The sequence below is a fragment of the Bubalus bubalis genome, chromosome 12, assembly GCF_019923935.1.
Source record: "Bubalus bubalis isolate 160015118507 breed Murrah chromosome 12, NDDB_SH_1, whole genome shotgun sequence".
In the NCBI taxonomy this organism is placed as follows: domain Eukaryota; kingdom Metazoa; phylum Chordata; class Mammalia; order Artiodactyla; family Bovidae; genus Bubalus; species Bubalus bubalis.
This window is the reverse complement of record NC_059168.1, coordinates 47149630-47174794: the sequence shown is the minus strand read 5'-3', so window position 1 is coordinate 47174794 and position 25165 is coordinate 47149630. Positions and strand designations below refer to the sequence as shown.

The window sequence follows — 25165 nt, the reverse complement described above, 5'->3', positions numbered from 1 at the left end:
CTTCTCTCTAGTTGCAGTGTGCGAGTTTACCTGCCCCACAGCACATGGGATCTTAGTTGCCCTAACGAATGACTTCTGCATTAGAAGTCAGATTCTTAACCACCGGACCACCAGGGAAGTCCTCAAAGTGTCTTATTCATCTTTATTCACATAGCATTTCTTCTGACCAAGGAGTTTCTTTTATAGCAAATGAGAACAATGGACTTAGGATCACAGAGTTCATTTCTCTTATCATGTTTCTTATTGTCCTAAAGCAAAGCCTTTATACAATAGTTGATGGCCTTTTCAGGACTCAGTTATGTATGCCATCAAATGGGTGGCAATACCTGGCAGGGTTTGAGCCATGTGTGCTATAAATCAGTGATCTACATACACTGTTGTTCCTCCAGGATCCGTTGGCCATGGACCGCGGGGCAAGGACATGAGTGGCTCCTCTCACTGTTAGCCCTGCAGATCCACAGCCAGCATTTGGCTTCCTGCCTTCACATCTCCGTGCCCTGCTGGTGGAGAGGTCTCAGTCACCAAGGGCAGGGGGGCGGGGAGCTGTTCCACAGGGGCACAACTGGGGAGGCCACTGAAGAGAAAGCCGGGATGGCCACCTGGCCACATTGCCTCCTCCCTCCAGTGAATCAACAGGCAAAGAGGTCACTGTAGTGTTTGGGGTGATTGATCCTGACTCTCAAGAGATAATTAGGCTGCAGTCACACAGTGGAGGTCAGGGAGTATATTTCTGGAATGCAGGGGTTCCCTGGGGTCCTCTTAGAACTCCTGTTGCTGCTGCTGCTAAGTCGCTTCAGTCATGTCCGACTCTGTGCGACCCCATAGATGGCAGCCCACCAGGCTCCCCCAACCCGGGGATTCTCCAGGCAAGAACACTGGAGTGGGTTGCCATTTCCTTCTCCAATGCATGAAAGTGAAAAGGGAAAGTGAAGGCGCTCAGTCGTGTCCGACTCTTAGTGACCCCATGGACTGCAGCCTACCAGGCTCCTCTGTCCATGGGATTTTCTAGGCAAAAATACAGGAGTGTGTTGCCATTGCCTTCTGCCTCCTGTAGGCTATGGTAAAATTCAGTGGAAAACTACAATAGACCAAGTGCATGCAGGTCTGCTATTGGCTCAGATCCTTCAGGAAGAAAAAGGTTCAGGTCACCCTCCCAAGCAAGGAACTGGACCAACCAAGGTGTTTGCCCAGGGCAGAGTATTGAATGGCCAGAGGATGAACTAACACACACCTGGCATGGGATTAAGAGACGCTGGAGGAGATCTAGAGGGAGCTGGACCAGCTGCTGGCTCGGATAATGTCAAGTTCTTCTGGGGAAACAAAGCCATGAAATCCGCTAGCACAGCGGTTCTCAAATTCTGGCATGCATCTGAATCACTAGCTGGCGGGAAGTGCTTTTTAGAAATGCTGGGTCTAGAAGCTTCCCAGCCCAAGCCTCCTGCTCAAAACCTTACAGTAAGGTCAGGACATCTCCTATTAATTTCTCAGACAATTCTAACACGCAACTATAGGCAAGACCTTTGTGTTGGAAGGTGGGTACTTATGGAACATTCTTGTATGGCCCCTTTGTTACCCAGTTGCCCAATATAATTATTTTATTTTCCAAATGAATGGCAGCCCCCAACACATTAGCTCCATGGATCTTAAGATATACAAAGCTGCCCAAATTTTGAAACTCTGAGTTTCCCTTATTTGATTCTCATGAATTTTGCTTCAATTAATAAAATATGAAATAAATTTAGAAAAGAAATTTTCTTATTTCCTTCTTCAGGGAGTCTTCCAATGCAGGAATTGAACCCAGGTCACCTTCATCGTAGGCAGAATCTTTACCAACTGAGTTACAAGGGAAGTCAGTCAATAAAGCTTTGTGAAAGTGAATATTGTTCAGTGGTGTCCGACTCTTTGAGACCCCATGGACTTATATAGCCCACGGGATTCTCCAGGCCAGAATACTGGAGTAGGTAGCCTTTCTCTTTCCCAGGGGATCTTCCTAACCCAGGAATCAAACCCAGGTCTCCCGCATTTTAGGTGGCTTCTTTACCAGCTGAGCCACCAGGGAAACCCAAGAATACTGGAGTGGGTAGCCTATCCTTTCTTCAGGGGATCTTCCTGATCCAGGAATCAAACTGAGATCTCCTGCATTGCAGGCAGATTCTTTACCGACTGAGCTACCAGGGAAGCTTTAATAAAGCTTTAAATGGTCATTAAACCTCTTACCTGGGCCGACTGATTTATCTCCAGAGAGACTCCATGAGAGGATATGAAATCTTTGTTATAGATGTGTACATCTACATGTGATTAAGAGGAGTCGTCAGGACATCTATTCTAGTCATGCTCAATTGCTAGATGGGAAGAACCTTGATGTCATGATGGTGTATCTTATCAAGGTCTATAATGATGAGACCTCACACATGAAGACAAAAGTCCAGGTCTGTCCTGAAGGGTAGAATAATTTCTGGCACCATAGGTTGATGAAAAAGCCAGTCTTTTTTATGCAAAGACTTTAGCCACCTGATTTGAAGAGCCGACTCATTGGATAAGACCCTGATGCTGGGAAAGATTGCAGGCAGGAGGACAAGGGGATGACAGAGGATGAGCTGGTTGGATGGCATCACCAACTCAATGGATATTAGTTTGATCAAACTCAGGGAGATGGTGAAGGACAAGGAAGCCTGGTGTGCTGCAGCCCATGGGGTCACAAAGAGTTGGACATGACTTAGAGACTGAACAACAGCAATCATTACTCCCAAAAATCAGTGGGCTTGATTCGTTCATTCCAGGGTTTCTTTCAATAGTGGTAATAAACTTGTGATTGTTCATCGTCAACTCCTCTGCTGACTACTGTTGGCTTTTTAAAGAGACAAATCTTGTTAGAGCTGCTTTCCCAAGGGATAAATTTTTACCTGCCCAAGACCCTCCAGTGTGTTGCTCTGTCTCTGGAAATCTGCTTCCATTTAATCAAAATTGACCATACTATTGAAATTTCCCAGGGTCTGACTTTCTATCCTCCAAGGTGACTGGCTGCCTGGCTGATAAATCAGTCCTATTTATGTTGTGCATGCGTGCTCAGTTGTGTCCAACTCTTTGCACCCTCTTTGGACTGCAGCCCACCAGGCTCCTCTGTCCATGGGATTCTCCAGGCAAGAATTCTGGAGTGGGTTGCCATTTCCTCCTCCAGGGGATCTTCCTGATCCAGGGATCAAACCCATGTCTCCTGCAGTTCTTGCATCTCTTGCATTGGCAGGCAGAATCTTAACCACTGAGCCACCTGGGAAGCTCATTTATGTGGTTTGCTGCTGTTCAGTCACTAAATTGTGTCTGACTACTGTGGTAGTAGATGGTAAGTTAATAACAACAATAATAATATACAAAGTAGACTTTCTATGACATTGAGGTGAATCATCATAGCTCCCCTGTGAGATGGGTTGAATTGTCTCCATTTCAAAGATGAGAAAACAGAAAGTAAGTGACCACAGAATTCAAAAGCAGAAAATCAGGATCAGAACCCAAGACCAGCTGCTCCCAAATCCACTTTTGTCTGAGTGTCCCTGATGAAATATTTATCCCTTATTGCAAACTCTGCTCATCCAAACCACCATATGCTTTATATTAGATATCTCTGGAAAATACAATCTTAAGTCATTTTCCCCCAAATTTGGCTAATGATAATCCATCTGGATTCATCCCAGGTGGCTTCATCTTGGCTTCATCCCAGATGGCTCAGTGGTAAAGGATCTGCCTGCCAATGCAGGAGATCAAAGAGATGCAGTTTTGATCCCTGGGTAGGAAAGATCCCCTGGAGGAGGAAATGGCAACCATCTCCAGTATTCTTGCCTGGAAAACTCCATGGACAGAGGAGCCAGGTGGGTTACAGTCCATGGTGTCACAAAGAGTCAGACATCACTGAGCATGAGCACAAGCATGAAGAATCCATCTGTAGATTTTTTTAAAAATACAGGTTCTGGAATCCCAGCCCAGACCACTGAATGTGGTCCTTTAGCACAGAGGCCAAGGAAGGTGCAATTAAAAAAAATTTTTTTTGGAGTATAGTTGCTTTACAGTGTTTTGTTAATTTTAGCTGTACAGCAAAGTGAATCAATTATATGTATACATATATCCCTTCTTATTTGTGTTTTCTTCCCATTTAGGTCACCATACAGCATGAGTAGAGCTCCCTGTGCTGAACAGTAGGTTCTCATTAGTTATCTACTTTGTACATAGTATCAAGAATGTATATATGTCAATCCCAGTCTCCCAATTCATCTCACCACTCCCCTTCCCCACTTAGTGTCCATTTGTTCTCCATGTCTGTGTCTCCGTTTCTGTTTTGCAATTAGGTTTGTCTGTACCATTTTTCTATATTCCACATATATACAGTAAAATACAATATCTGTTTTCTGATTTACTTCTGTGTATGACAGTCTATAGGTCCATCTACATCTCTGCAAATGGCACAATTTTGTTCCTTTTTATGGCTGAGTAATACTACACTGTATATATGAACCACATCTTCTTTATCCATTCCTCTTTTCATGGACATTTAGTTTGCTTGTATGCCTTGGCTATTGTGAATAATGTTGTGATGAACACTGGGGTGCAGATATCTTTGGGAATTATGGTTTTTTCTAGATATATGCCCAGGTGTGGGCACTGGGTCCTGTGGTAGGGAAGGTGCATTTTTAATCGGGCAAGCCCATTTGCAAATGACCACTATAATTCAGACAATTCCCCATCAGTGGAATTTCTACCAGCTAGAGTATTGGGAGAAGTTAATTATTGGAGGCAGGGGAGTTCTTGCATGAGAGCTAAGTTACTTCAGTCATGACTAACTCTTTGCTACCCTGTGGACTGTAGCCCGACAGGCTCCTCTGTCCATGGGATTCTCCAGGCAAGAATACCGGAGTGGGTTGCCATAAACCTCCAGGGAATATTTTCAATTTCACCTAACACAGTCCTCCAGGGAGCACCCTGGAAGAAAAGAGAAAAATGAGAGCACAAGGGTGTAGGCTTCCCACCTGGGGCTTCGTCTTGGCTAAAGTTTCCCAGATGCCTAAATAATGATATTTTCTTTGAATAAGAATTCTACAATCATACTGCTTGAGTTTGCATTTTGACTCCTCAATTTCTAAACTCTATGAGTTTAGATCAATTACCTAACCTCTCCATGCCCCAGGTTTCTCATCTGTAAAACTGGGGGTGGTAATTGTAACTACCACCTAAGGATATTGTCAGAATTAAATAATATAATATTAAGATAAGTGTCCAGCACATAGCAAATATTCTACAAATATTGTTAGTTATTATGATGTTAGATAATAATATCAAACAATACTACTACTAATAAAGTTCAAGTTTATATAATTCTTATGGCACAAAAATCTTTGACCTGTCAATTAATTTTTTAACCTACCATATATAAGTTTCTAAAATATGTCAGGCATTGTATCAAGAGCTTTATATATAATTTATTTTTTTGGGGGGGGATAGTAATTTAGACTCACAGAAAGTTGAGAAAATGGTGCAGGGAGATCCATGTACCTTGCCCTCAGCTTCCTCTAATGATAACATCTTACTGAAAGTAAAAGTGTTAGTTGCTCAGTGGTGTCTAACTCTTTGCAATCCCATGAACTATATAGCCCGCCAGGCTCCTCTGTTCATGGACTTCTCCAGGCAAGAATACTTGAGTGGGTAGCCATTCCCTTCTCCAGGGGATCTTACTGACTCAGGGATTGAACCCTTGTCTACTGCATTACAAGCAGATTATTTTCTGTATCCATACATATAATTTTGGTTTTTAAGATGAAACTTTCCAGATGAAGAAACTGAAGCCAGGTCAAACAGCTTACCAAAGGACAGAACCCAAGGTCTTCAATTAAAGAAAAAAAAACAAAACTGTCCTTAATTTTGTGTATCGGGAATTCAGGACAAAGAAGGGACATTCAGAAAATCAGGTTTCTTCTTTTGAAGTGGATTGAACACTCCCACAAAGTGCTTCATTTTTCAGAGACAGCTACATATTTCATCCCATTTACTTCCTGAAAACAGCCCTAGGAGGTAGCAGGGCAGAGACCATCTTATTCTAATTTCACATTTCAGGGAAGAGCTGTTAAACCAATTTGCCTAAAGTCACAGGACAAACTCAGATATGGGAAAATTTTAAAAAATGTCTAGGATTTCGCTAGACACAGGGCAAACATTAAAAAATGTCTAGGACTTAGCTGGTGGTCCAGTGGTTAAGTGTCTGCCTGCCAATGCAGGGGACACAGGTTTGATCCCTGATCTAGGAAGAGTCCACATGCCACAAGGCACCTAAACCACATGCCCTAGAGCCTGTGCTCTGAAACAGCAGAAGCCACCGCAATGAGAAGCCCATGCACCACAATTAGAGAAGAGCCCCTGCTCCCTAGAGAAAGCCTGTGCCTAGCAACAAAGACCCAGTGCAGCAAAAAATACCTTGTTGTTGTTCAATTGCTCAGTCATGTCCGACTCTCTGTGACATGGACTGTCACATGGACTGCAGCACGCCAGGCTTCCCTGTCCTTCACTATCTCCCAGAGTTTGAGCAAACTCATGTCCATTAAGTCAGTGATGCCATCCAACTGTCTCATCCTCTGTTGCCCCCTTCTCTTCCTGCCGTCAATCTTTACCAACCTCAGGGTCTTTTCTAATGACCTGGCTCTTTGCATCAGATGGCCAAAGTATTGGAGCTTCAGCTTCAGCAAAAAATAAATAATAAAAATTTTAAAATACGTATTTTCAAAAAATGTCCAGAAGAATGGTTGTGTCAACAAGTCCTTGTCTTTTTATTCTATATCAATGTCCATGGGAAATAAACAAGGGCATTTGGGAACTGTCATCTCCCAATAAACAGTATGTAGGGAGAAGAGCCCTTAGTGTGCTGAATATATGGAAACCCTTCACCATTTCTTTCTAAACTCCTCTGAAATGATAGGAACCTTGCAATGGGACAACAGACACATGAACTCAGGCTTTCAGCCTGGAAGCAAAGCATAGGGAAGGAGAGAGAAAGGAGAAATTGTGCAGGCCTTTTCGTTGCCCAAATACCTCCAGTGAACCCTTTATGCTGAAAAGCATAAAAGTGAATTTGGCTCCCTCTTTAAAACCCCTGGACCAAATTGGATTTACTGTTTGAGTGCAGGAAACTTTATCAAGATTATGGAAACAGAAAAGAATTTGAGATTAACACACACTGTACATTTCAGTACAGGTGGCAGGACAATTAGAAATCTAGTTAAGCTATGGAAAATCTCCATAAATCTGGGAAGGATTTAGATCTTGGTGTGCTTTGGTGCAACCCATCATCAGATGCGTGTTGTACTCGGTCTCCCTGCATCCAGACTCCCCAGGTGCGGGGGAGATGATGTAAAGGAGAAGAATAAAGAAGCGATTTTTCTCTGATCCACCTTTTGTGTGGGGCAAACGATTAGGTGGCACTGGTGCCTGCAAGGGGAACTGAGCGAGTCCCTGAGTGCTGCCTCTGTCACTGTTTCACAGGCTTCACATTTTCCTTTTAACAGTAACTAAGAAAGATAGGGACTTCCCTGCTGGTCCAGTGGCTAAGACTCTGGGCTCCCCATGCAGGAGGCCGCGGTTCGATCCTTGGTCAGGAAAATAGATCCCACATGCTGCAACTAAGAGTTCGAGTGCCACAACTGAAAAAAAAAAGATCCTGCATGACTAAACTAAGACATGGTGCGACCAAATAGATAAAATAAATATTTTAAAAAATGGATGGTGAATTTGTCAATGCTCATTCACTGGCCTGTCTTGAGGACAGGGACCAGTGACAATGGCCATTGACTCTGAAGGCCAGCACAATATCCAGCTCTTAGGAGGTAGTAGGAGTAGTGTTAGCTGCTCAGTCATGTCTGACTATTTGCGATTCCAAGGACTCTCACCCACCAGTCTCTGTCCATGGGATTCTCCAGGCAAGAATGCTGGAGTGGGTTGCCATTTCCTTCTCCAGGGGATCTTCCTGACCAGGGATTGAACCCAAGCCTCCTGCATTGCACGCAGATTCTTTACCATCTGAGCCACCAAGAGGTTATCTGTGGAATTAACAAGTTGTACTTCAAGGGAGAAAGAATAGCCATTACACTTTCTTACACTTTGAGATACACTAAAGTTTTGGCATATAAAAAAAAATGAAAATAACAAAAGTAACAGGTAACTACTTATATGCAGATGCTTGATTTTAGAATTTGAAATAGTTGATGCACCTCCATACGTTTACGTTGAATTTCGTACACTTTGGATTCTTGCAAAAGTCTTTGGTGGCTTTGTCTTGTGTGTAAATGCTATTTATTTAGCATAGATATTAAGGAAAACTTCCTAGGGGAAAAAAAGTAAGAGCATTCCCACAAAATTTTAAAAGCAGCTGAAAGAAATGGCAACACAAAGACTACCCTTGACCATGGCTGCTCTGGCCACTTCATTATCATATTCCCCAAAATAAGAAGAAAGAGAAAAAGAAAGAGGAAAACAAGACATTGATTTTAACTGACAAAGAATTGAGTAAAACTGCTACGCTTCAATTTGGCTCAGCGGTGAAGAATCTGCCTGCTAGTGCAGGACACAGGGGTTCAGTCTCTGGGTTGGAAATATCCCCCAGAGAAGGACATGGCAACCCATTCCAGGATTCTAGCCTGGAGAATTCCATAGACAGAGGAGCCTGGCAGGCTACAGTCTATAGGATCACAAAGTTGGATGTGACTTAATGACCAAACAACAGCAACAGCAATGTCAAATCGAGGGCTTTATTTGTCTATGATCTTAACTAGTAGTGAGCATGCATTTTCTGTAAAGTGTCAGAGGGTAAACATGTCAGGCTTGGAGGGTCACATGGTCTATGTCCACTACTCAGCTCTGCAGTGGCTGCCTAAAAGCAGCCTGGGGATAATACGCAAATGAATGGGAGGGGCTGTGTTCCAATAAAACTTAATTTATGCTGAAATTTCAATTTCATATAATTTTCATGTGTCATAAAAGAGGATTCTTCTGATTTTCCCCAATATTTAACAATGAAAAAACCTTTCAGGGTCTGCACAAAAGCAGGCCTTAGGTGGGATTTAGTCCAAGGGCTGTAGGTTGCTGACTCCTGATCTAGGTCTATTCTGCCCCTTAATCTTTTTTGGAGAGAGCCTTTTAGAGTGAGGAAGATGAGAGTTCCCCAGATCTGTATGGGGGTCCGTGTCCCAACTTGCTCTTGGTTAGTCGGTGAGTCATGTCCGACTCTTTGTGAACCCATGGACTGTAGCCTACCAGGCTCCTTTGTCCATGGGATTTCCCAGGCAAGAATTCTGGAGTGGGTTGCCATTTCCGCCTGCGGGAGATCGAACCCATGTCTCATGCATTGGCACGTGGATTCTTCACCGTTGAGCCTCAAAGAAGCCCTTGTCCCAACTTGCTGGGTCACAAATCCTTTCTTCCAGATATTCTGAGCTTCTGTTCCAGTCTTCGGATTCTGACAATCAGATGCCCGTTTTCAATGTTACTTGAACTCTTTTGCTAGGATTCTGTCTTACTCAGTATTACTGTTACCAAGAATGTGTTTCCCAGGTGGCACAGTGATGAAATAATATGCCTGCAATGCAGGAGACGCAAGAGACAAGGGTTTGATCCCTGGGTTGGGAAGATCCCCTGGAGAAGGAAATAGCAAGCCACTCCAGTATTCTTGCCTGGGAAATCCCATGGACAGAGGAGCCTGGTGGGCTACAGTTCATGGGGTCACAAAGAGACACGACTGAATGACTAACACTTCACTCACCCTCTTTTTCAGTGATTAGACTTTCCAAGAATGGATAAAACAGAACACAGATTTAAAGGTAGCTTACAAGGCAGCTTTAAAATCTGGACCTTGAAATTGTTTCCCAACACCCGATCTCTCAAGGGGTGTGTATAGTGGCTCTACACTGGATATTGCCAACCTACATCTTACACAGTGTGAGGATGCCCTGAAAACATGCTTGGAGAGGCCCGGCTGAGAGAAGTCCTTTCTCCAGCCCAAGAGCACTGAGGAATGAAAGCCCCTTACCCTCTTTATCATGGACTTCATGTGGTTGGAATGAAGCACTGCTTTAGGGTACTTTGGAAATAGATTTTTATCTGCTCAGGCAGTTCTCCAAACCAGATGCCAGAAAACATACCTTCAATGTCAGAGAATGGAGTTTTCTACAGGGAGAGTTTTGCAAATCTTAGGAAATTCCAACCAAGTCCTGGAGATTCAGCCCTGGTATTTAGAGCAGACATAGCTCCAATCTTCAGGTGTCTGGGCTAGGAGCAGCCTTTACTGTACCCTTAAGGGCCAAACTAGAAAAAGAAGAGAGAATTTTGCCTCATCTGGGAGTGACACCATCAATGACAAGAAGGCTCTGGATAGAGAGTGAATAAAAAAGGGCTTCCACTCTGATGCTGGGAAAGACTGAGGGCAGGAGGAGAAGGGGCTGACAGAGGATGAGATGGGTGGTTGGCATCACCTACTCAATGGACATGAGTTTAAGCAAACTCCAGGAGATAGTGAAGGACAGGGAGGCCTGGCGTGCTGCAGTCCATGGGATCGCATAGAGTTGGGTAAGACTTAGTGAGTGAACAACAACAAAGAGATTGAGGGTCTAGGAGAGGGGACAAATACAGTGACAAAGCCCAGAAAGCATCAGTGGTAGGGCTTCCTCCCAACCAAAGAGGACACAGATTTACTGGAAGTTGCTTCTAGAGTTCAGTTCAGTTCAGTCGCTCAGTCATGTCTGACTCTTTGCAACCCCATGAACCCGCAGCACGCCAGGCCTCCTGTCCATCACCAACTCCTGGAGTCCACCCAAACCCATGTCCATTGAGTTGGTGACGCCATCCAACCACCTCATCCTTTGTTGTCCCCTTCTTCTCCTGCCCTCAATCTTTCCCGGAGTCAGGGTCTTTTCAAATGAGTCAGCTCTTCACATCAGGTGGCCAAAATATTGGAGTTTCAGCTTCAACATCAGTCTTTCCAATGAACAACCAGGACTGATCTCCTTTAGGATGGACTGGTTGGATCTCCTTGCAGTCCAAGGGACTCTCAAGAGTCTTCTCCAACACCACAGTTCCAAAGCATCAATTCTTTGGCACTCAGCTTTCTTTATAGTCCAACTCTCACATCGATACATGACCACTGGAAAAACCACAGCCTTGACTAGACGGACCTTTGTTGGCAAAGTAATGTCTCTGCTTTTTGAAATATCAATAACCTCAGATATGCAGATGACACCACCCTTATGGGAGAAAGTGAAGAAGAACTAAAGAGCCTCTTGATGAAAGTGAAAGAGGAGAGTGAAAAAGTTGGCTTAAAGCTCAACATTCAGAAAACTAAGATCATGCCATCTGCTCCCATCACTTCATGGCAAACAGATGGGGAAACTGGCTGACTTTATTTTTGTGGGGCTCCAAAATCACTGCAGATGGTGGTTGCAGCCATGAAATGAAAAGACACTTACTCCTTGGAAGGAAAGTTATGACCGACCTAGACAGCATATTAAAAAGCAAGACATTAGCCCCAAGCTCAAATTCCTGTGCTTTAGGGTGGAGTTCAAGGGCACATTCTGTCTATCTGCAGGCTAGGACACTTGTGACTCTGGAGTAATCAGAAAGAGAAGGGGAATCAAGGCAGCCCTGCGTAGGAGGCTGAACTGATGTCTGGGCCCAGGTGAGGCTGAGCTCACAGTGAAGCAGTTCCTTCAGGCTCTGAACTGGTGTGATCACCCCTGTGACCTTCTCTGCCTAGCTCTGCCAGAAGTTAGGCGATTTTGTTTAGTTGGTTGATTGGGTGTTGTCTACTTGTTCCTGTTGTAGAAATGTTTAAAGCTTCAAAAGCGAACCAAACTGTGCACTCCTTTTTCCAAGCAAAAGCCTGGCAGGCAATCAGGGCTGGGAGTTCACTGTTCTGACAAGAAGCAGTTACCAACAGTTAGCAGAGGGCAGAGAGAAGCCCAGAGAGAAAATGGTCTTCTCTCCCTTGAAGACTGACAAGTTGAAGTCAGAAGCCAATAAAGAAATGAGCCTCCTTGGGGATTCCCAGTTGGTGCAGTTGGTAGAAAATCCACTTGCCAAGGCAGGAGACCTAAGAGACTTGGGTTCAATCCCTGGGTTGAAAAGATTCCCTGGAGTAGGAAATAACAATCAACTTTAGCATTCTTGCCTGGAAAATTCTATGGACAGACGAACTTAGCAGGTTCCAAATGAGTTGTCAGGAAGCAAAGATGAGACCCCATGAGAGAGTAAATAAATATTAAACTTTTCATTTTGCAGAAGATGAAAAAGACCTAGAGGTTAATCAAAAGGACTGGATAAGCAAAGGGCAGGGAAATAAAAGAAGAAAATTGCAGTAAAATGTAATAAATAAGAGTTTAAATTTACATTTTATTCATGGGTTCCAAGTGCTCTAACTCTTTTAGTGTGTTTTCCTTTTTCCACTGATTTAAAATGCCTTCAGAATATTCTAAATGTAGGTGGGTTCCTTAATGGAATCTCAAGACTGTCTCCTAGAGCCACTGTGTTTTCATGCACTGATACATGCTGTTTTAAATTCTGTAAATGCTATATCTTAATAGCTAATAAGAGGAGGAAGATGCACACATATGTATTTTTTCTTTTTCCAGAATTGTCTCATACATTACTTCCTGCTCCAAATAAGTGCTGGAATTTTTCTTTCTTTTTTTTCTTTTGGCTTCTTGGCATATGGGATCTTAATTTCCTGCCAGGGATTGAACCCAAGTGCCCTATGATGGAAGTGTGGAAGTCAACCCCTAGACTGCCAGGGAAGTCCCTAAAATTCTTTAGTTACATTAAAAATTCTTTGGGAACATCAAGTGGTATTAAATTATATTTACTAATTGTTTGGGGGGACAGTGACATCATTATGTATTAAGTTTTCCTATTCAAGAGCATGTTTTTCTTTTTATGACATTCAGTGAGATTTTATGAATTGTTAAAAAAATCTGTATATGTGATATGGAGCTTGCCTTTTCCTTGTTAAACTTATACCTAGGAATTTTATAGATTTTATTGCTATTTAGCATGAAATATTTTTTCATTTATATTTTCTAATTGATTATTGATTCTATAAAGGAAAGCCATGGATTTTTGTGTATAAATCTTATATGTGATCATGATTGTGCTTCTGAAATATCTCATTAGTTTTAACAGTTCTTTAGATGATTCTCTTGCATTTTTTAGAGGGTAATATTACCCAACTGCAAAATGGCAAATCTCTGTTCTTTCTCAGTTATGTATTCCTCTTGTTCATTATTCTTACTGCCTAGTTGGCTCTAGCTCAATGTTGAAAAGTATAGGTAATAGTGTAAAGTTCTGCCTTGTTCCTATCTTTAATGGGAATGCTTTGAAAGCGCTGTTGTTTGTTCCTTATAAAAACATTTTCTTAAATTAAGCAATGTTTTTTTTCATGTTCCTAGCTTAGTAATGGTTTTATTGGTGTTCACTGTTTTATTTAATTTTAATAAGAAATAAGTAATAAATTTTAATGAATGATTTTTCAGCATATGCTTCATTTTCTTGTTCTTTTAATATAGTCGATTACGTTAACAGATTCCTAATGATGAATCATCTTTGAACAACTAGAATAAACCCTATTTCCCATGATATATGATCTTTTCACACATTGAATTCAACCTGGGAATAGTTATAATAGTTTCAGACTTTATTGAGAACTGTGAAAGTTACGAGATTTTTTTTCTACATGCTTGTAAGCTAAGAAGTTAACCATAGTATCATATAAACTAACAGAATACCCACGACCTTGGGTCAAAGACAGACAACTTTATTATTCACAGCACAACAAACAGCATAAGCACCAAGTTTCCATTGGTTTCCCTTGCTTCGTAAATCCCGCAATACAGGCAGGTGCTATACAGCCAGCAGGATTATATCACATTTGAAGAACTCCAAGGTTTAGGAACCTGAATCTTTTATATAGAGAAGTAAGCAAAGACAAGCTTCCTGGTGGCTCAGTGGTAAACAATCTGCCTACCAATGCATGAGACGTGGGTTCAATCCCTGGTCTGGGAAGATCCCCTGGAGAAGGAAATGGCAACCCACTCCAGTATTCTTACCTGGAGAACCCCATGGGCAGAGCAGCTCAGCGAGCTACAGTTCAAGGAGTCAGAGTCAGACATGACTTAGCGACTGAACAACAACAAGAAAAGACACTGGAGAGAGACATCATTTTTATTATACAGTAAGCAATTTCGCCTCTATTCCAGCTGGAGGTTCTATCACTGTCTTCCAGGGTTTTGACTATGCAAGCATCCTTGAAATCATAGTCTGGAACAAAAGGGCAGTTATTATCTCTGTTTGTAAGATGTGAGGAAACACAAGAGTTCCACAGAGCCTGTCTCTCAATAAACGTTTGTGTATATTGGCTTATACTTGTTTTTGGCAGCACTTTATGGTGTGTGGAAGTTCCCTGACCAAGGATCAAACACGTGCCCCCTGCAGTGGAAACATGAAGTCTTAACCACTGGACCACCGGGGAAGTCCTATATTGGCATATATTTGTAAGTGAAATTTGTCTGAAATTTTCTTTGGAGAGCTAGCCAGTTTAAGAGCTGTCTGGATTTTGCTGGCTTCAGAGAACAAAAGAATATGTTTTTATACTTACATGTGTTTAAAGGTCTCATTGGAGTAATATGGTCTTTGAAACACCGGTAGAGCTTACTCATAAGTCTTTCTCTGTCTAGTGCCTTTTTTAGGTGTAGATTTTTTACTGCCATTTAGATTTCTTCTGTAGTTATCATCTGTTCAGGGCTTATTCCTATTATGTGTGAGTTTTATTAATTGACATACAGTATTCCTAGAAATGTTTCCATTTCATCTGTATATTATTATTTACTGTTGTGTAGCATTCAAAATGCAGGAATTTACTAATGCGAGGTTTTCTTTTTTTTTATTTCACTGAAAACTTTTTATTGACCTTTTGGATAGAAATGGGAATTTATTTTGCCAAGAAGAATGATCCCATTGTACTTCTGCTAGAACCAGCCAGTGGCCGCCTCTTTGCTGATTCTGTTTGGCCCTAGTGCAGCCTTCCTGTGGTGCTGAAACCTAGCCTATCCAGCACCAAGTAGAAGCCCAGGCTATAGATTTCAACTCTTGTGCCATATTTTATCCCTAGATTCATCTGTTCTTGGATCCCCAGAGTTTCCACTATCTGAGAAGTTCTTTTTTCTTAACTCATATTCTTGCACTTTCAGAACTTTCTCCAGGATTTCTTCTGCCTTGAGTGAGAGTAAGCTGAAATAATCAATAGATTTAAACTTCTAAAGTCTTTAGACATTGAAATTATCAGATCCAGAAGATAATATACAGAAAATACACATTTTTTTATATATTTATAACATGTTTACAAAATAAAAGATGGATTGTAAAGCTAAGCAATTCACAAGAGACTATCTGAAATGCTAGGGTACATTTGGAAAAGAAACAAATTGGACTTCTTAAAACGAAAAGTGTGATTATTCAAATTTAAAGATAAATAGTAGAAAAGTTAAGCAAAGTACAGGGAGAAATGAAGAAAGATTGAGTAACCTGAAAGATAAAACTGATAACATGATGGAGGACACAAACCAGAGAGACAAGGTGGTGAAACATATGATAGGGATAGAGGTAACATATATAGAGTGAGAAATATGATATACATTAAATCACAGCCCCAGAAACAGAAAATGGAGAGGATAAAGGAGAACCAATATTTAAAGAGACAGGGGCTTCCCTGGTGGTCCAGTGGCTAAGACTCTGCACTTCCAATGTAGGGGGCCCAGGTTCAATCTCTGGGCAGGGAACTAGATGCTACATGCCACAGCTAAAGATCCTGTATGTCACAATTAAGACCCACTGCAGCCAAATAAAAAAATAAATAAGAATAAAAGAGAAAGATATAGGGACTTCCTTGGTGGTCCAGTGGTTAAGTCTCAGTGCTTTCAATGCAGGAGTTTTGATCCCTGGTTGGGGAACTAAGATCCCTGCATGTCACATGGTATGGCAAAAAAAAAAAAAAAAAAAAAAATTGAAATAAAATAAAGTGATAATGACCATGAATTTTTCAGGACATATAAAAGACAAGAATCTACAGATACAAGGATAGCATATACCAAGCAGAGTAAGCAAAAACAAATCCATACCTATACATATATTAGTGAAACTGTAGAACACCAGAGGCAAAGAGAACATGTTACTAGCAGCCAGAAAGTAAAGACAGATCCTCTCCAGAGGAATGAGAGTTATTCAGACAGCTTATAACAGGAATCAGAAGATATGAAATAACATCTTTAAATAGTTGAGGGAAACTCATGTCAACCATGATTTCCGTATCTTGAATATATTCTTTCAAGTACAAGGGGGAAATGGTGGATTTCTCTACAAGTAAGAATTAAAGGAGTATGTGGCCAAAAGAGGCCTTCCCTGTTGGCTTAAACAGTAAAGAATTTACCTTTTATTTATTCAGGAGACCCAGATCCCTGGGTTGGGAAGATCCCCTGGAGAAAAGGAATGGCTACCCACTCCAATATTCTTGCCTGGATAATCCCATGGACAGAGTAGCCTGGTGGGCTACAGTATATAGGGTCAGAGTGAGTTGGACATGACTTGGCATGAAAACAAAAATTGTCTTTATAAAATAATAAGAACACTGCTATTTCTTCAGAACTTTTTCTATTTCATTACTGAAGAAAAGAGGTCAAGGAGCTGACTTTATTTTGTGTCAATCCCCACCCTCCACACCAGAATGTAGGCTCCATGAGAATAGGATCCGTCTGTTTTGTCCACTGTTTCTGTCCAACACACAGAACAGTGCCTGGCACATAGAAGGACTCAATAAACATGCATTGACTGTATGAATTAATGTGTGGTTTGACTGCAAATTCATCCTCACTATTCTAGTAACTGTATCTTCTCAATGCAAGATGTCCCACTCCCCTCTCTGTCCAGGAGTCAATCAGAAACTTTCCCTTGGAATTTGCATCTTACGCAGAGTGACACAGAAACTACAGTTGGCTACAGCTCCTTCCTCTCAATGATGGGGTCCAGAGGACATCTCCTGCTGAGACCATCAGAGCTGATATGGTTCCCTCCCCCCAGAAGACAGTTTTTCGAGTTTCCTTTGATTCTGTGAATTACCATATACACTCCTAGTAAATTCCTTTTCTTTGCCTCACTTAGCTGCGATCTGTCCTTCTGTCCTTTGTGTCCCAAGAAGTCCTCAAAGGATGCGGTGTTGCTGGGGGAAAGTCTGCTGCCCATCTGATTCTCCTTCCTTAGTACGTATTATCCTTGGATTTCTAGAGTTTTACCAGAGTGTCCAGTCAGTCAGTTCAGTCACTCAGTTGTATCCGACTCTTTGCAACCCCATGAATCACAGCATGCCAGGCCTCCCTGTCCATCACCAACTCCCGGAGTTTACCCAAACTCATGTCCACTGAGTCAGTGATACTATCTAACCATCTCATCCTCTGTCGTCCCCTTCTCCTCCTGCCCTCAATCTTTCCCAACGTCAGGGTCTTTTCAAATGAGTCAGCTCTTTGCATTAAGTGGCCAAAATATTGGAGTTTCAGCTTCAACATCAGTCCTTCCAATGAACACCCAGGACTGATTTCCTTTAGGATGGACTGGTTGGATCTCCTTGCAGTCCAAGGGACTCTCAAGAGTCTTCTCCAACACCACAGTTCAAAAGCATCAATTCTTCGGCGCTCAGCTTTTTTTATAGTCCAACTCTCACATCCATACATGACTACTGGAAAAACCATAGCCTTAACTAGATGGAACTTTGTTGACAAAGTAATGTCTCTGCTTTTTAATATGCTGTCTAGGTTGGTCATAACTTTTCTTCCAAGGAGTAAGTGTCTTTTCATTTCATGGCTGCAATCACAATCTGCAGTGATTTTGGAGCTCCCAAAAATAAAGTCAGCCTCTGTTTTCACTATTTCCCCATCTATTTGACATGAAGTGATGGGACTGGATGTCATGATCTTAGCTTTCTGAATGTTGAGCTTTAAGCCAACTTTTTCACTCTCCTCTTTCACTTTCATCAAGAGGCTCTTTAGTTCTTCTTTACTTTTTGCCATAAGGGTGGTGTCTGAGGTTATTGATATTTCTCCCGGCAATCTTGATTCCAGCTTGTGCTTCTTCCAGCCCAGCATTTCTCATGATGCACTCTGCATATACGTTAAATAAGCAAGGTGACAATATACAGCCTTGATGTATTCTTTTTCCTATTTGGAATCAGTCTGTTGTTCCATGTCCAGTTCTAACTGTTGCTTCCTGACCTGCATACAGGTTTCTCAAGAGGCAGGTCAGGTGGTCTGGTATTCCCATCTCTTTCAGAATTTTCCACAGTTTATTGTGATCCACACAGTCAAAGGCTTTGGCATAGTCAATAAAGCAGAAATAGATATTTTTCTGGAACTCTCTTGCTTTTTCCATGATCCAGCAGATGTTGGCAATTTGATCTCTGGTTCCTCTGCCTTTTCTAAAACCAGCTTGAACATCTTGAAGTTCACGGTTCACGTATTGCTGAAGCCTGGCTTGGAGAATTTTGAGCATTACTTTACTAGCGTGTGAGATGAGTGTAACTGTGTGGTAGTTTGATGCGTAGGTCTTCCCCCTCCCCCTTCAAAAATCCTGCTTGGCAGTGGGTGAGTTCCTTCCATCTGAAGATTATAAATATCAACTAATTAATTGTTAAAAGAAATACAAAATGAGAGATAATGAAACCTAGAAAGACTCTAGTCTTTTTTTTAACCTCTGGAAACATTTCTTCTGTTAGTACTTTGGTTTATCTTCTTCTGTTTCCTCCTTCTATTATAAACCTTTAGTTTCCTTTGTGTGGGGGGTTTGTTTTTCCAGTTTCCTTTTCTATCTTGTTAATATTGTACAATGGAAATGAAATACGTTTTCTATATTGATTTCATAACCAATGACCTAATGGAATTATCTTACCATATGTCTATACTTCAGCATGAATAAGGGTCTTGTAAACATGATACTTTGTGCTCAGTTGCTCAGTTGTGTCCAACTCTTTGCAACCCCATGGACTGTAAGCCTGCCAGGCTCCTCTGTCCATGGGATTCTCCAGGCAAGAATACTGGAGTGGGTTGCCATTCCGTTCTGCAGGGGGTCTTTCTGACTCTCCCGTGGCTCCTGTATTGGCAGTCAGATTTTTTACCACTGAGCCACCTGCAAAGCTAGTCATGTCATTTCTCTACTTAAAACCCTTCAACAGCTTCCCAGTGTTCACAGAACAATGTTCAAAATCCTCTTCCTGGCTGACAGTGACTCTCCTGTGATCAGCTCATCTCTCTGGCCTTCCTCCCTCTGCTTTCCCATTTTCCACCTGACTCAAGAACCTGAGTCCCAGTGATCTGCCCCCTGTCCTTTCTCACCTTGGTAGCCTACTCATACTCTATCTTTTGTCTGGAATATCTTCTCTTTATCCATTTGGCCAGCCCTGCCATACACAGTCTTCAAAGATTCTCCAGACCTAGGGTCATTCCGTTGTATCTATTTCCTTCATGGCATTGTAGTTATTTATGCCCTTCGTTGCCTAAAGACTATTTGTATTTATGACTATGGCAGGACAACAGGTTTTATTTGGGGTACAAGACAATTATTGTTAATAAAAGAATGATAGTGGAGATTTTCAATAGAGATAACAAATCTGAAAGAAGTTTAGTGAAGGCAACAAAGAGCAAAGCAAATCCAGGTTCCCACGTTGTTGCCTGTTAGGACTGCCTGTAGTGCTCCAAGATACTGCTTGTTACAGGACCTAAGGGAAGGGACCCATCCCATAAATAATGATACCTGCCTCATTGTTGGTTCAGGTGGTTAAGAATCTGCCTGCAATGCGGGAAACCTGGGTTCAATCCCTGGATTGGGAAGACCCTCTGGAGAAAGGAATGGCAACCCATTCCTGTATTCTTGCCTGGGAAATCTCAAGGACAGAGGAGCCTGGTGGGCTACCGTTCATGGGGTCACACAGAGTCAGACATGCCTGAGTGGCTGACACTTTGACTTTGAAAGCACTTCTGAAATAGTGTCTAATATATAGTAAGCAGTGTGAAGTAAAAGTGAAAGTGTTAGTCATTCAGTCATGTCCAATTCTTTGTGAACTTTGCTCCCAGTAAAATGTGATTCTCAGTGTTCATCATTCTTTCCAGTTTGGGGGACCAATTCTCTGAGGAATCTAAGAAAAGTTGTTGATTTTCAGTTTGCTCAGCTTTTTCTTAGTGTGAGCATGGAACTGATAACTTCCAAGATCTTTGCTTGTCAAAAACCAGAATTCTCTTAATTAATAGTTCTACACCAATGACTCATAATTTAAATTTCCAGCCTAGGCTTCTCTGAGCTCCAGAATCATATGTGTTCTCACTTGAATGTCTCAAAGGCATCTCAACTCAATATATTTTACCAAATTTATGATCCCCCATACATGTACACACACATCAAATAACAGCTGATCTTTCAATTTTCCTCATCTCCAAAAGAGGAAAATTACCAGCCAGTTTCCCAGGTTATAGACCTCATCTTTGACTCATTTCTCTCTTACACATCCAATGCCTCAAGTCTTGTTGATTTTATTTCCCGGATACCTTTCACAAGAATTCATGTCTTTGGACTTCCCTGGCAGTCCAGTGGGAAGACTCTGCCCTCCCAGTGCAGAGGGTCTGGGTTCCATCTTTGGTCAGGGAACTAGATGCCATATGCAGCAACTAAAACAAACAAAAAAACAACAAAGAATTCGTCTCTTCCTCTATTGTCACTAGTGGTTCAAGTCGCTTGCCTGAACTGCAATAATATCCTACTTTTGTCTGCTTCATTACTAAAGACCCATGACCTCAAACAACCATTCCTAATGCAAATCTGATTATGTCCTCACATACCGCTCTACACAGCCCCCAGCCCTGATCAGTGCATCCAGCGTGCTGGGTACCCTTCATTGCAGAGACTTTGTCAGTTCTGCTCTGTCCAGGATGTGCTTTCCTTCCCCTCACCTGGTCCACACCTGCCCACTTTCTCAGATCTCAATTCAAGCCTCTTGCACTCAGGAAAACCCTTCCTGATGCCCCAGGCTCAGATTGCCGTCCTTCCTTTTATGCTCACAGAATTTACCCTGCCTCCCCACCCTGCCTGGGCGTGCCTTCACAGCGCTCAAGCCACTTCATAATTACCTACGGATCAGACAGTAAGGAATCTGCCTGCAATGGGGGAGGCCAGGTTCAATCCCTGGGTCAGGAAGATCCCCTGGAGAAGGGAATGGCTACCCAATCCAATATTCTTGCCTGGAGAATCCCATGGGGGGTGGGGGAGGGCATGGTGACCACAAACCAATGGGGTTGCAAAGAGCCAGACACGACACAACTGAGCGACTTTCACTTTCAGCAAGATTATTTCCTTGTTATTGGTCTCCCCCACTAGACTATAAACTCTAAGAGAGAGGGGAACAAGTCTATTTTACTCATCATTGAATCTCCAGCCTGCCTAGGACTTGGCACAAAGTAACTGCAAAGTCCGTCTAGTCAAGGCTATGGTTTTTCCAGTGGTCATGTATGGATGTGAGAGTTGGACTGTGAAGAAAGCTGAGTGCCGAAGAATTGATACTTTTGAACTGTGGTGTTGGAGAAGACTCTTGAGAGCCCCTTGGACTGCAAGGAGATCCAAACAGTCCATCCTAAAGGAGATCAGTCCTGGTGTTCATTGGAAGGACTGATGCTAAAGCTGAAACTCCAATACTTTGGCCACCTCATGCAAAGAGTTGACTCATTGGAAAAGACTCTGATGCTGGGAGGGATTGGGGGCAGGAGGAGAAGGGGACAACAGAGGATGAGATGGCTGGATGGCATCACCAACTCAATGGACATGAGTTTGAGTGAACTCCGGGAGTTGGTGATGGACAGGGAGGCCTGAAATGCTGCGATTCATGGGGTCACAAAGAGTTGGACACAACTGAGCGACTGAACTGAACTGAACTGCAAAGAAATTTTTATTAAATGACTAAATTAAATCTCTCACTCACATTCTGATACCTTCCAGATTTACATAGCGAACCTGGTCCTCACTCCTAATCAGTCTATGGATTCCTGATCCTGCTGGAAAGTTCCCCCTGGAGAACCCACAGACAGTCCCCCCTCTTCTGTATTCCCTTGATCTGGTGAATGGTACCACCCTTTACCACAACTTGGGGCAGAACCCTAACGTCATCTTGGAGTCCTGATTCTGCTCAACCACCACTTTCCAGAAATCACAGTCTGTCCCTTCCTACCTCCTAAATGTCCCCCAAACCTCCGCTTGTTTTCTTCCTTATTATCCCAACACCATTTCAGATTCACATCACTTCTTTCTTGCTACAGTAACTGCCAGAGAGGTCTCTCTAAGAATATCTTGTCCTCTCAAAGGATTCTCCATGAAGAACTCTCTATGAAATAGAAATCTGATTCATTTCTATTCCATTCTAGTCTGCCCAGTTCTATTCTATTGAAGGGTTTCCACCCCCTCCACTGCCCTGCTTGCCTAAAAACTCTGCTATATGTGCCCTGCCTTTGAGGGCAGCTTCTCAGTTCCCATAGGAGCCATGAACTCTGGTTTCCAGACCTCCGTTCTACTTCCTTAGCCTCCACCTCCCCATACTTCTTCCCTCCTTCCTGCCCTCTTGGCCTCACCAGCTCTTACTCTGGTCAGGGGTGGGGTCTCTCCCAGAGATTCCCACAGCAGCCTGCACTTCTCCCATCAAAGCACTTTGTCTGTGCTGTTACCCCTTCTTGTCTTCTCCTCCTTCCCTGGAATGTAAGTGCTATCCTTACAGGGACCTTGATTTTCACCAGGTCTTTGATCTTTGGGTAGAGAAGATCCCCTGGAGGAGGAAATGGCAATGCACCCCAATATTCTTGCCTGGGAAATCCCATGGACAGAGGAGCCTGGTGGACTACAGTCCATGGGGTCGCAAAGAGTCGGACGCAACTGAACTCAACTTAGCAAACACAATGAGTAGGTATAGAAAATGGTTAGTAAAATAAAAATTAAAACAACAAAAACAGAAAAACAAAATAAAGAAAAAAGGAAAGTGGTTAGTAAAAAGTGCTGAATGAAGGGCCACTAGATTTGAGAGTATCAGAATGAATTATAATGCTGCCCTTTTGGAGGAATCTTAGCATGTAAGATGCTGGAAAGGAAGATCATTATCTCACAAGTGTCAGCCCCACGTCTACGTTAGCAATGGCAACAGTCCTATTATTAAGACATGTATGTTCTAGTAGTTCCTGAATCAAGAAACTAGACATAGCAGGACGTTGAGCACACAGCCTGGAAAGACAGTGGAGGGGCTGGGTTTCCGCGGCTAACGTTACTCTGCTGAGCAGCAGCCATCGTGTCGGCTGCGGGGAAGTTAATCCCATTGAAGGAAGGCTTTTTAAAATCTCTGCTGAAGTAGCAATTCCTTGGCACTTGCCACCAGTAGGCAAAGAAAGGTGCGGTGTAACAGCTGCTACGGGTGTTTTGTTTTGTTTTGTTTTTCTTTCCCATTCCTAGTGAAGGGGGAGAACTTGAAAGTCTTGTAGCTGAAGCGAGTGCTGGGGGGCAGCTGATGGGTAGATGATCAAAGACTCCAGGTGTTTGGCTGATACTCCGGTCCCCAGGAGAACACAGGGAGGTATGAATGTGGAAAGAAGGAAGCGATGTGTGGGGAGATGGGGACGGCTGCCTTCTAAATCCAGGCTAAACATAGCGAAAATTCTTGGGGTTTTGCCCACTTAAAACTGGAGGAGAATGAGAACTTTTCTTTTTTATGTATTGAGTGGTGATACCCCAAATGGACAAATGAGGTGTATCATCAAAGTCTGGGCAAAAGGAATGCTCTGTGCCTCAGTTTCCCCACAAAGGAAAGCAGGAAAACATACTTTTGTTTTTAGATCAATAAGACAATCATTTTACTTTAAAATAGGAAGAGGGACTTTCTTGGAAGTCTAGTGGTTAGGACTCTGTGCTTCCACTGCAGGGGGCACGAGTTTGATCCCTGTTCGGGGAACTAAGATTCTTGCATGTGGCATGACTTAGCCAAAAAATAAAAATAAAAAATAAAATAGGAGGGATAGACATAAGGGGTTCAGTGAAGATGGAAAAAAACAATGTATAAAGGGCATCTAGAGGGGACTTGTGATTCATGGGGTCGCAAAGAGTTGGACACGGCTGAGCGACTGATCTGATCTGATCTGAGAGGGGACTTGGTGGAAAGGGGTAGGGGAAGGTGACATGCTCAAAGGACAGTTGCTCCAGAGATAAGCCTCTGAGAGAAAGCCTGAAGAGATCTGGGGAACTGAGCTCTTGTGGCAGAAGGAATAACTGCAAAGACCCGAAAACAGAAGCGATTGGAATATTTGAGGGGCTGCAAAGCGGTAAGTGTCTGGAGCCAAGAAAAGACGGTATTGAGGGATAGGAGTGGGAACTAGTTTAAGCAACGCCAAAAAGACCTTTGGAGTTTGCTGGTAAGGAAAGTTACCCAAAGATTCTAAGCAGGAAAGCAATATTATCATACCTCTTGTTTAAAAGATTACTCCGGGTTCCAAAGAGAGAAGGAGCTCAGAAAGGTAGGGATGGGCGTGAGGTGCAGAGTTGGGAGCCAGGAGTGGAGGCTGGGAGGCCAGTTTGGGGCTGCTGTGACCTTCAGGCAGGAGGCATGGTGCTGGCCCAGGAGCCTGTGGGAAGTCGTGGGCTGGAGACTAATTTTGAATCCTAGAGCCAATAGTCCCCTTTTCAGGCAAGAATGTGCAGTGAGAGGGGAACACAGGAAGCAAAGTAAGAGTTAGTAGGTGTTTGGAACGTTTATTAACTGACTCACCGGCTCATTGGAGGTGGGAATAAGTGAACTTTCCTTTCCTGTGGGACTTCTATGGCCCCTAACAGCCAATTGTTTGCCAAGATTCCCACTCTGTTTTTGCCTTTCTATGCATGCATGTGTGCTAATACATATGTGTTCAGTTGTGTCTGACTCTTGGCGACCCCAAGGACTGTAGCCCACCAGGCTCCTCTGTCCATGACATTCTCCAGGCAAGAATACTGGAGTACGTTATCATGCCCTCCTCCAGGGCATGGCGAGAGACCCTTTGGGACCCAGGTCTCT

At 42.8% G+C, this 25165-nt stretch overlaps 1 non-coding gene across 1 annotated transcript; it reads left to right on the top strand.

Moving 5' to 3' along the window:
- The first annotated feature begins 15772 nt into the window (after window positions 1-15772).
- TRNAG-UCC lies at window positions 15773-15845 on the top strand. The gene has a single exon. It is a non-coding gene; the product is annotated as a tRNA-Gly (tRNA).
- Window positions 15846-25165: the final 9320 nt, after the last annotated feature.